General features: G+C 37.8%; 1 protein-coding gene across 2 annotated transcripts in view; it reads right to left on the bottom strand.

Moving 5' to 3' along the window:
* Positions 1-3,195: 3,195 nt before the first annotated feature.
* LOC141577995 (uncharacterized) overlaps positions 3,196-12,444 on the bottom strand; it is a 110,036-nt gene continuing 100,787 nt past the window's right edge. For both annotated transcript variants that reach the window (XR_012507807.1, XR_012507808.1), the window contains exons 16-18: positions 11,436-11,628; positions 5,370-5,462; positions 3,196-3,380 (exon numbers count right to left, since the gene is read on the bottom strand). The gene's annotated coding sequence lies outside the window, so the exon portion shown is untranslated. The remainder of the gene's footprint in view (positions 3,381-5,369; positions 5,463-11,435; positions 11,629-12,444) is intronic.

The following is a 12,444-nucleotide window of genomic DNA, read 5'->3' as shown; positions in this document are numbered from 1 at the left end:
AATTGGATTTCTTTTGCATCCTTATAGTATTTCTAAACATCCACAAGGTAGATAAGTTTCTTAACAAAATTAGAATAACTATTTTCCTCTTTCAAAAATAAATTATGAATGTTGACAAGTGCTTTGGTTTTCCACCTTTCTTACTAAATAACATTATAAAACTGTATGTCTGACTATTCTTTTAATGAGAGAAAAACCTGGTTTAAATTCCAAGTATCCATGTGAGATATTTAAAAGTTTGTAAGTCACCTGAAAAATGTAGATAACTTTCTAAATTTAAATTAGATTTTCATCGGCATATAAGAGAATTAGTTTAGACTAAAAAAATTTTTTGAAATAAGCAGGAAATAAGTTAAAATACCATAATTAGAGGATTTTGAGTTTTAAAATGAGAATTAATGCTAAGGAAACTGAAGTGTTCATGAACAAATGACTGCACACCTCTCATTTTAAACTTTACTCATTTAAACAAGTTTCACACTGTTGACAAAGAAATTTACATTAAAAACTAGGAAACAAACACAAAGAAAACTTTATCTATACAAATTAGAAATAACCACTATACCTGATTAAATATTCTTACTTTTGTAATATTATATACAGCCTGAAGAGATAATAGCTTTAGACACATTTTCTAGCATATTCAGAAAGTCTGGAGATGCATGCAGAACTCCAAGTGATTCCAATGTTTTGGGTGAGCATCACTGGATTAGAGGAAGAAAATGGATGCACGGTCCAAGATCCATATCAGTCAAGGTTATTGTCAATGACAGATCATAAATGGTTTAGTTGAAATCAAACTTGAAATAAAAAAATGCAGTATCTCTGGTTTCACCCAATTCTAAAATAAACTACTGCCTACTGCCTTTTAAATCAGAGGTGACCCGTGTAAACATCTGACCATGACCAAGTGGTTTTGATATTCTTCTCTTTCACTGACCATACTGACTACATCAAGAGTGGCAGTTTAGTGCCCAGATCCTAATGGTCTCCAGGACAAAGGCCACTAACAGGACCCCAACTATTTACTGACTATGCAAATAGTTAACTGGCTCAGTGGTAAAACAATGATTTTTGACCTTGAATTATACATTCAATAGGCAGTTTTCAAGGATGCCAATGTCCAGAATTCAGTCAGAGAGATTCTGAGTTCATTAGTCTGGAGCTTAGGCATCAGTCCTCCCTCCCCAACCCCCATCCCCAAAGCTCACTGGAAATTTTCAATGTGCAATCAGGACTGATAACCACTGGCCTAAGAAATGAAGGAGCTGCTTATTTGACAAGGACCTGGCAGAGAATTTAGAGAAAGCCTGACAAAGTCAATAAGGAAGAATTTATTTGGCGAGTGACAGGCCCTGACCCTGAACACACTTCAGCCTAGGAGAAAGGCGTCAATCAGTCTCATCTGGGGAAATGAATCCTGATGTCAAACAGGCCTGTATTTTCACAAGTATATGATGCTAGCGTGCTCTTAGAAATCAGAGTATGAGAAGAGGTAAAGGGGAGGGGGAGGATCACTGCGAGCTTGAAGGTTAAGTGCCAGGGAAAACTAAGTTCAAAGAGCAAGCCGTGTGGCCCCGACTTGCACAGTGGGCATCACAGAAGGCAGACGCCACCCTGCTGGGGGCAACTGCCAGAGCGTCGGTGTGATTTTGAGGGTGGAGACAGAAATCACTCCACCCAGCGCATTCACAGCCTTACTTATGTAAGCGGTAGGCCTCAGAAACACGTTTCCTTAAGAGGCTCTGACAGAGAAGTAGAAGCTGCTTCTGACAAGAAGTAATATTTTGATACAGAAGGGCTCCCATAACACTGAGAAACCCCTGACTCAGAAGAAAGAGGTTAGAATTAAGGGAAAAGGCCCTGAATTATGTATAATTACAAAAATTCCTTGACATCATGGAAAGGGGCAGGCATACTGTACACGTGACACCAGGGCCTGGCAGAGCCACCCCAGAGCTGCAGAGCTCTGCTAACAACCTTGTTCGTACCTCCTTCAGGTTTCATCACTTAGGTGTGTCCTAGTCTCAGCCTGTGGCTGCTAGTGGCTTACAGTATTCTTTCTGTCCTAAACACGATCAGATTCACACAGGAAAACGTTTCCTCACAGGGTGATAGAGGCATATTTTGTTTCTCACAGGGCAGGAACAGATAAGTAAGAACATGTAGGTGCCACAGTTTAAGAAAAAACAAACACAACCCCCCAAACTGTCAAAAAGTCAGAAGTATTTGGATTGAAAATTAATAACTGCTTCACTGCAGAAAAGTTGCAAGGCAATGGAGAATGGGACGAACAGGAAACCATACCTTAAATAAAACAGCTCTGCGACCCAATGAGACAGGGGATTTAGGAGTGGGAACAGCTGGGGAAGCCACAGCCCAAGAAAAGCTTCACGAAGTGCAAGGAGGAAGGACTGACAGCTTAGTCTGGGCTCAGCTGATGCAAGACACTGATGCAGTTAGGGTTTTGTCCTCTGTATTTGGAAGGATGTGCAAGTGAGGAGAGGAGAGTTGTAGGTAGAGACAAGAGGCCAGGAAGGAAGTGAAAAAACCAGGTCCCCTGGAGTTCCTTCCTCACTTTCCTAAGCAGCCATGCTGCCTAAGTTGTCCTGCCCATCAGAACTCCACCAGTCACAGCCTTAGCCATGATGGTGCTGTGGGGCCTGAGAAGGACATCCTGAAGACTGCCCACTTGGAGGCTGGTAGTTAGAAGAGGAGCCGAGAGACAAAGTCAAGGCACAGCCCCTGGAGTCCAAGCCTCTGAAAAAGTGAGAGGGCACCTGCTGGGCCAGCTGAAGATGGTAAGTGTTTTTCTCTTTGAAGAGGAGTATCAGACAGGAACGCAATTATCTCTAACATACATAATGAAGAACCACCCACAGACCCCAAAGCCCCTGTGAAAGAGGCAATACTATCTATCAGTCACTTAGTGAAGTAGCTACCTGGTAGCCTCAGAAAATAAGTTTTAAAAAACCCAAAAAACAAAAAAACCCCACAAAAAAACTGCTCATGGAGTTTTTAGAGCTGATGCAGTATTAGTACCTTCACAGAACAATGATAATCCGAATACTTACATGTCCGTTGCTGAGATCTATTTACAAACATTAAAAGTGTACTATTAAGAAAAACATGTAACAACATGATTCACTAATATGTTCTAACTATAAAATTCAGCATTTCCATTAAATTACCTGTCCAAAGGAACCTTTGCCTATCAAGGAGTCAATTTTGCAATGATCCATCGACTTCTCTCTGTTTTTTACAATATAATCATGGTTATCATCATCATAACCATCATTATAAACCTTCTGCTCCTTCTTACGACTGGAATCGTCTCCCTGGCCTTGTTGGTGTCTTCGCTTCTTTTTTGCTTATTAAACCTGAAATGAGAATACGCAGTGTTAAGTGTGTCATTAAAATCACTGGGGGGGGGGGGGTGTGGGGCGTGCGCACACCATTTATCAAGAGTATATATGAGATAAACCTGCTATCAGTAGAAAATAGATGAATTTTTATTCTTTAACACACACACACACACACACACACACACAAATGAAATGAAGAATTTTCCTTAGTTGCTATTTGAATTACAGAATAACACTAATATATAACCAGGGAAATTTTCTGCAGTAAAATTCCCTTTAGAATTATACAGTTTATACATTTTATAAATAGATGTTAAGTGACTGGAGCAACGCCTCCCATTCAAGAAGAGTAACAGGACCTGATCTACATTTATTTTTTTAAACCAAGATATAATTTATATACAGTGAAATGGCATAGATCTCAAGAGTGTATCATATGAGGGATTTTGGAAAATTGCACATGTTGATGCAATCAACAAATGCCAAACAAAATAACATTTTCATCCTCCTTATATTCAAGTTCCTTCATGCCCCCTTCTAGTCCATCCCAATTTTATATTTGATCCTAAGGCAAAAGTGTTTTAAAATGAAAGTTTAAATGTATATGAACTGATGTTTTACTAATATAAAAGGGGCCTCTGAGATATGCCCAGTTTTTAAGCCTATAACAACACATTAATGAGAAACAGATATGCTCCCTACCTATCCCACACACACTAAAGGCCATGAATCTTGTGGTTGATCACAAAATGAGTTATTTTCCTTATATCTGTTTTGCTTATAAGTTTCTAAGACTAGTAAAAAATAATAGGTGGACTAGGCAATAGTCCAAGTGATTGGTAACTAACTGAGGAAGTTATAAATTACACTGCAAGGGGCAACATCACAAAAATTCTAGTTTACAAGGTAGCAAAACAGTTAAAAACAAGCTTCAACAGAGTTACTGTTAACAGTTTAACAATTTATCAGATATTAACAAACTGACATTAATAAAGTGTTAACTATTTTATCAGATATTTTCAGATAACCAAAAGCTGGTTTGCACATCTTTTATAACACATTAATTATGTACAAAATCCAATTTAGAAGTGTTCCTCATTGAATTCATTCCAATTTTATCTTGCCACAATGCCACAGTAACATAAATACTGGCATTAAATGGCATCAAACTATTATAAAATTTATACACACATAAGAACGTCTTTTTAGATAAGTGGCTCTAACACTGGTAGAAGATAAGCCTTCAGTGTGAAAAGATGTAAGCCCCCCCCCAGAAAAGGAAAGAAAGCACAGGCACTCTTCTCCAGAAAAGCTCATTTAATAATTAATTACAGAGCTAGAGTTGCGGTTAGAAGCAAGTAACAATCATGCCAGAGGTCTAAGACAACACCAGAAAAATAATTTTTGGAGGCAAAGAGTCAAGTTGGAAGATGAGTAATTCAAAGTGCATTTTTTTTTTAATCATACTTACTTCCACCAAAAAGGCTTTTGGATATCTTACAATGAAAAGATACAGATAAAAACACATATCAATTTAAAAAGAAAATTATATAGATAAACTAGGCCAGATGCCTGTTACCTGGGTACTAAATACATCTCAGAGCTTCCTGACATCCACAGCAATAGGAGAAACAGGTAAATGAAAATTCAAGCAAAATTCTAACATATTCAGGCTTTTCCAGTGTCATTATTCCCTCTCTTCCCCTTTGTTTTGAAGAGGAGTTATTACAGAAGTGATAACTCAGCCTATATTAAACATTTTGAAAAAGAAGGAAAGTTATCCACAATTATCTTAATTTTCTGTAGTCCATGTTAATATGTCTTCTTTCTGTTACATAATTATACTATCTATAAGTCATTAACTTACCAGTCTTCATAATAGTCATCAATATGACAAATCATTGGGAGTAAAAAATTTTAGTATGTTTAAATACATCACAAAATAACTTCTTTCCCCTACTCTATTGCAGGGTAGATGGTGTTATAACAAATCAATAGTCTTACCTCACTAATATGCTTATATGTTTTGATCAAGTCAACAGAAAGCTTTCTCAGGGGAGCAGTAGCTGGATCACGGAAGGTTTGGGGCATCCGCCTCTGTAACATGACAATATCAGGCATCACCTTAAATAGACAGAAAAGACTAGCACTTTAACTATACTGTACTGGCATGAATTCCCTCTTTTGTAACCTGTGTATATGAATTATTAAAAAAAGACATCTACATTAGAAGTTTCAGTTATCTCTTTTAACTGGAATCCAATGAAGACAACCACCAGAAAAATAAATGAAATGAGAAGATAATGTGCCCAGCTGCCCAAGCTTCAGTTCTGTTCCCCAAATTAAACAACAGCATTATAGACATACCCCTGGTTCAGGAGACATGCATGATATGCTGCCCAAGAGGGCTTCTCCACCATACAATTAGCCGAGGAAGAACTTCTGAATTATTCCTAAGCCTGACCTGGTTCACAGCAGGCAAAGACTAACTCATCTTCCAGCCTCCTAAGACAAGATTTTAGGACCCAGCTTGCACCATGAAGCAAGCTGGTCACAGGGCAGAGATGGAGTTTGGTGCTGCAGAAGTGCAGCTCCCAACACCCCCAGAGCCTGCCCTCCAACAAGCATCTGCCTATAATATAAGCAAGGCTGAAATCTGCACTCACTCTTTAGCATAACTGAGTAAAGCATGCCCTCCACCTGACGCATCTGGGCTTGCCCTCCACTTTCCCTTCGCCCCCGCCCTGCTGAGTTATCACCACCTGACATGCTAGTATACATTTGCTCATTTACTGGTTTTGGCTTGTTCTCCTTCCAGTACAAATAAAACTCTGTGTGGCACATGGATTTTGTTCAATGTTGTATTACCTTTGCCTACAACGGTGCCTGGCACACAGTAGGTTCTTCAATAAATATCTGTTGAATAAACAAATGAATCCACAATACCAGTATCTCTACTTCTGATTATTACTAAGAGCTAACCGCAAATAAGTTCCAGAGGACACCTTAAAGCTAATGAAACTTTCTTTTAAAAAACCCATTTCAGCCGTACTCCCAGTGCAATGCTAAGCCATGTCTTTCGCCAACCAGTAAGCAGTCAGAGTACAACTGTGAGCTTCCTGCTAGACGGGGGCTGGAGCAGGAACACGAATGTCCTCCATACACAAGCACACCCAGGGACGCTGCAACTAGCACGCCAATGATGCTGGATTGTTGTTCCCACCAGACTCTGCCACGTGGCAAGCCTCAGTAAAGGGGTTCCCAGTGGGGCTTCTTGCAGCCAAGAAATCCTGATCCTCAAAACCAATTAATTACATCAAGGTACCTACAGTCCCTACCACTAGCCACCCTTGGATTTCTGTCTAGCTCTCTTACAGACATTTATACCAGCAAAATCTACTGAGCCAGGAGCCCCTGATGCAGCCCCTTTCAAAGGACACTCTGGTCAATTCAAGGGGCAGAGAGAAAGCAAACACATCACACTAAGGCCTCACAGAAATGTCTGGAGTCTTGGGAAAATTAACCAAGTTAACTCACACTAACAAGAAAGAAGAGAGGAGGGTAGAGATAACAATGGAAGCAACAGAAAAGAATCACCATCCCAGCAGCATGAGAAGATGGAGTGACCACAGCAGTGATCAAACCAATTTTAACATTAGTCTCCTTTGCATCTATACTCAAATTCTAAACATTGTTACCCAGATAGTAAATTCACTGAATTATTGTATTCAGTTAATAATTATCTTTCCCCAAGATCTCTCCTTCTCAAAGTTCCAAATAGGTTTTAAGGGGACAAACAGTGATTATAACTATTTGTCTGAAAATATAGTAAGACTTACTAAGATAATCTGAATTAATTTTTTAAATAAATATTGTTTTATTTTTTTTAAATATAAACAGGTACAACTAGGTTCACAGAATATTTGGCTCTCATACCAGTCCTTGGAGACTGAAGGAACAGACAATATCAGTATAAGCAAGTCAATTATTTTCATGCAAATGAAGCTGTAAGCATTTAAGGTAATGAAACAGGTTTCTCATAATCTATTTCCTTTCCTATTTTTTAAGCACTGGCATTGTTTTCAAGCAGGTAATGTTCTCGGCAAGACCCTTCTTGGATTACTGGAGTGCAGCCTCACTGTGAGGTTTCACAAAATCTCAACCAGTGAAATACTTCATTACCACTGTAGTAAGCGTTGACAGAAAGTATAACTATCATTAGAAACAAATGAATTACTTAAGTAGTTAATAAAATAATAACTGTAGCAGCAAGTGTTTGCTATACACTGTATTTTGGGCATGCATACGTTTACATCTTTCATGTAATCTTCTCAACAATCTCATGAAAATAAGTAATGTTCCTGTCACCATTTTACAAATGAGAAACCTGTGTTCCTGAGGTAATGTTACTTGACCAAGGTCCTAGAGCCAGTAAAATAATACAGATGAGAAGAGAACTAAGGCAGTCTCACACCCAACCCCACGCTCTGAATCACAGCACTGGGCCAGGGGCTCCCTATTAATTTTAGGAGTCTATTCTAGCTTCTTGGCAGAATCATTTTTAGGCTATTTGTTGGGCAAAATAATTGAGCCATGCATAATATGTACCAATAAAATAAACATATGCATTTATTAAAATCAGTTATGTTCAAAACTATAAATATGTTTAAGTTTTCAACTTGCCCGCTTACAACTCCACTGGTATTTCAAACACTGGAAAAAAGAACCAATGGCTACATCTTTCCAGGAGTAACTATGCTCAATTAAAACACCAAAATCACACAATCAAAAAGATTTTTTAATGTACTGCACAGACCTGAAATTGGCTATGAATGTAATTCTGACTACCACATTTTTATGCACACAGTGTGTAAGTGTGCACTGTGCACTTGTCATGCCACGACACTGCTAACCTTTTCACAACTGGCCAAACTGCCTACAAGGCCAAGTCAATTAGCTAATTCTAAATATCTTACTTTTCTTACATACTTTTGGCAACAGAAGTTACTATTTCAGGAACATATGTATATATAAACCAGATGCATTCCATCCACAAAAAGTTGGCCTTTGGATCAGACTGTACTTCAGTGCTTCCAACAGTGCCTTGTACAGAGTAGATGCTCAAAACACATGGGAAGAACAAATTAATTCCTACAAACTAAACAACACTTTCTTCACTAACTTTCATTGTGATTTCATGTTAGGTAATCAAATTTTCTGTTTTTCACTACTGTAATGCCATAATCACAAATCCAGAATTAGAAAATAATTTTTCCAAATACACTGTTACAAATTTATACTCAAACTCAAACCAGCCCTAAGCATCTGATGCTTTGTCCACTTCCAACTTCCACAGTCACAAAGTCAGGAGATGTAATGTAACAAGCTCCCTTCTTCCCTTCCCCAGCTGGGTGAAAAAACCCAGTGGTTCAGAGGACCCAGGAGCTCACCAAGCTGCTGCAGGTCGCGAGCTCCCCTCCACACTGCTGCTCAATGTCCTCCCTGCAAAAGGGATGGCTGCTGAGATAATTCTCCTGCCGCCTCAGCTATCAGGCTCTGAGAGCCCAAAACAGCCACACCCCCAAGGCTCTAAATCTCCTGACCTTTCTATGTGAAGACACAGATCACAAAGACCAAAAAAAAAAAAAAAAAAAAAAAAAAAGGCAGTAGTTCTCACCTCCTGCTTAGATCAGTTACAAGAGCTAAAACAATCTTTTTTTCTTGAAAGATTCCATAGTGTAAGTGCCAGGACTTCATTAAAAAAATTGTTTCCTAGTTTAATAATACCTATTCCATCCATTTTATTTACATTTACTTCATATTTTTATATATAGTAAAGAGTAAGAAACACTATATCCTGCCATTCTTGCTATCTTGAGGCCTATTAATAAAGCTGAACAGCATACATAACACACATGCAGAACACAGTTTAAGAACCATGAAAGGTGCCGTAAAAACTGTAATAGCCCAGACTCAGCATTTCAAACAGTAACCATACTTTTCTACACTTTTACTACATTTATCTTTTGAACAAAACTGTGTTTAAATTTATGTGAAACACACTCATATTAGAAAGATTAATTACCAGAAATGAAATGTTCAAGTAAGCTCATTTCAATTTACTTGTACAATAAACCTTATTGAAAAGACACTGATAGGATGATTAACAAGAAACAGTGGAAATCAAATAATGAAATTACCAAAGTTTAGAGCTAGAAAGCACTTGGGTGGGGGGGATGTCGAGTCTAGTCTAACCTTACATTCAAGGAACAGAGAGAAGGGTCCATGTGGCCTGACTCAAGTCACACAACTAGATCATGAATCAAGATCTGGAACCCACGTCTGGTAGACCAGGCCACATCAGCACACAGTTTTAGTGTTTTACACTTCAGTAAGAAGAAAGCTTTTAAATCTGACTGCCTTTGGTTCAGAAACTTCTGGAGTTTGGCAAAAATATCTGGCTGAATATTATTACTTAAAGACTTTTTTTTAACACAATATGAATCTAAAAATATTTTACAGCTTAAAATGGATACTAAATTAACTTATCTCTTATTTGAAAATAATCCACAAATAAGATGTCAGTTGTATATAAAAATAGGTACTTTGCTAGCTAACTAGATGATCTACTACAATAATACAACCATAAAAATAACTTTAAAGGACTGGGTTTTTCCTAGTCCTTTGCACATGCCGGGGGTTAGAGTGGAAAGAGCACTGCATCTAAAAAGAAAGAAGCCTGGGCTGGACCCCAGAGTCTACTGCCTACATACTTGGAGAGATCACAAATGGGAGCTCAGTCCCTTCAGCTGCAAAACAGATTAAAAACAGGCAGCCTGCCTGATAGGTTGCTTCTGAACAAGCAGGAAAATGAATCCAAACATACTTGCTTCTTACAAGTACAATGCAGACAGATCATTATGCTATTACTACTGTGTGGAAGTCCAGAGAATTTTCTTCTGGTACACACACACTTTCCAATTTTGACCAACTACTCTAATTCTCAAACATACAATTCCTCAATTTACTGCATAAAAGAATTCTTAAGTCCTGCCATAATTTATCTTACTATTTTATTGTGAATGTTACTTACACGCTGTAATACATTTTATAACTGTAGAATCAGGTCCACTATTAGCAATATTTTATTTTAATACATACAAGGGTGTCCTCAAATAATGGCGTTACTTAACTGTAGCCAATAGCTTATTAAAACCACATAGTAAGTTAGGAAAAACTAATTTCCCTCAAATAATCCAGTAAAAGAAACACTCTGAAATTTTCCAAGTTTTTGATCATATTAAAAGACCTAAATAAACAGTGGAAAACCAAATTCCTAAGTACATGGAAAAACAGCCACTTTCAGTGCTCATCACACACTCAACCTCAGGGGGAAAGAAACTTTACCACAACTATAGCTAGTAAAAAAAAAAATTCTTCCCAAACCAAAAATCAACATAGTAGATGCAGTTAATTCAGGAAGATAGTAAAAATACATTCACACATGCATATATGTATGTATGTCAAGAGGGTTCAGCATTTATTCACTGTATACTATTCTTATGAAAAATTACTGAATCTCGAGTCTGAATATTAGAATGAGCAGCGTAACTAATTTACATTAATTTTAAGGAGTTCCACGTTTATTTGTAGGTATGTGTATAAAGTAGTTTATAACAACATAAAATCAGCTCCGTAAGTTTGCTATAATGGAATCTGACTTGTTTTCCTGTAACTTATATTTTTCTACTTAACGTTCTTTCCCTAAAAATCAGTTTTCAGTCTCTTTAACTAATATTCTCTAGAAATAACTTCCCCCCTTATTGCAAAATGAGAGAATGTGCTTATGTTTACATGTGTTTTTTAATTAAAGTGAAAAACACAGGGGAAAGAGAGAAAAACCAACAAAAATTTTAATGCAAACTTCTTAACATCGTATTTTGTTCATCTGAAGTCCCATGTGACATGTAAAACTGAAAACCATTAAGGTATTTGCCTGTTTTCTATTACACCATTTTAGGGAATAAATGACCATCCCAACAAATCATTTCTGATACATCGTAAACTTACCTGGTTAGAGGTTGCTGAATCTGGTCAGAGTAAGATAAGGCAGAAACCTGTTGGTCACTTATGTCTGGCTGGCGACGGTCACTGTACTGATGTGAATGGGGCATCTGTGCAGCCATCTGAAGGCCAGCAGCATGGAATGAAAATGACAGTGCAAGCCGAACAGATGAAGGTTTGCATGCTGAAGTCTCTCCTCCTACAAGAAGACAGTAAGTGAGGCTTAAAGGGTGCATTCATATCCTAATATTTGTACCTTCTGACCTATTTGATAGTTCCTTAAATTAAGAACTTTAGGATGTTCAATTATATTAAAAACATTTAATGCTACCAACAAGGATATGATACTCAACACAACTGTTGTACATTAAATGGTATAGAATCCAGTAGTGCTTAAAATGAGTATCTATAAATCTGTTTTACGAGAAAATCTTAAAACACATCTTTTTGTAAAGCATGGAAACAACCTTTAATACTCATTTTCACATATGAGGTTTTCATCAGTTCAGAACTGTAAATTGCAAAAGTAATCTCTGAGTGCCTGCACTAGGCCTGTCTAGTGGGGCAGCTCTTTAGAAATCAGTTCAGAGGAGCACTGCTGAGGCTCCGCTTTGCACCTGCCAGGTGTACGGCAATCAGTCCCCCTGGCATCCTCCAAAGCAGGTGAGAAATTCGTCCTAATGGTGCTCGCCACTGACACAGGTAATTAAAGGCTGAGCACACAACACATGGAAATAAATTCACAGGCTGCTGTATTCCTCTGGACTCTTCTTACACAGTCCCAAGAGAACCTAGACCAGGCAAGCCTGCCACAAAATGACAGTCAATAATTATTTCGCAGGTAGGCTGAGACCATGGTCATGATTTTTCATGGTAGAAATGGAAAATTAACATTTTGGTCCATAAAAGTACTTGCTAGCTAACTAACAAAAGTTACTTTTTCCTTAAGAAAAGAGAAAGACTTTTCTTCTTATAGTCAACAAAACTTTCAATCACAAACTAAAGCCAGAAGGCA

Source organism: Camelus bactrianus, chromosome 6 (assembly GCF_048773025.1).
Source record: "Camelus bactrianus isolate YW-2024 breed Bactrian camel chromosome 6, ASM4877302v1, whole genome shotgun sequence".
Taxonomy (NCBI): domain Eukaryota; kingdom Metazoa; phylum Chordata; class Mammalia; order Artiodactyla; family Camelidae; genus Camelus; species Camelus bactrianus.
Note: the sequence above shows the minus strand (reverse complement) of the source record. Positions and strands in the feature narration are given on the sequence as shown.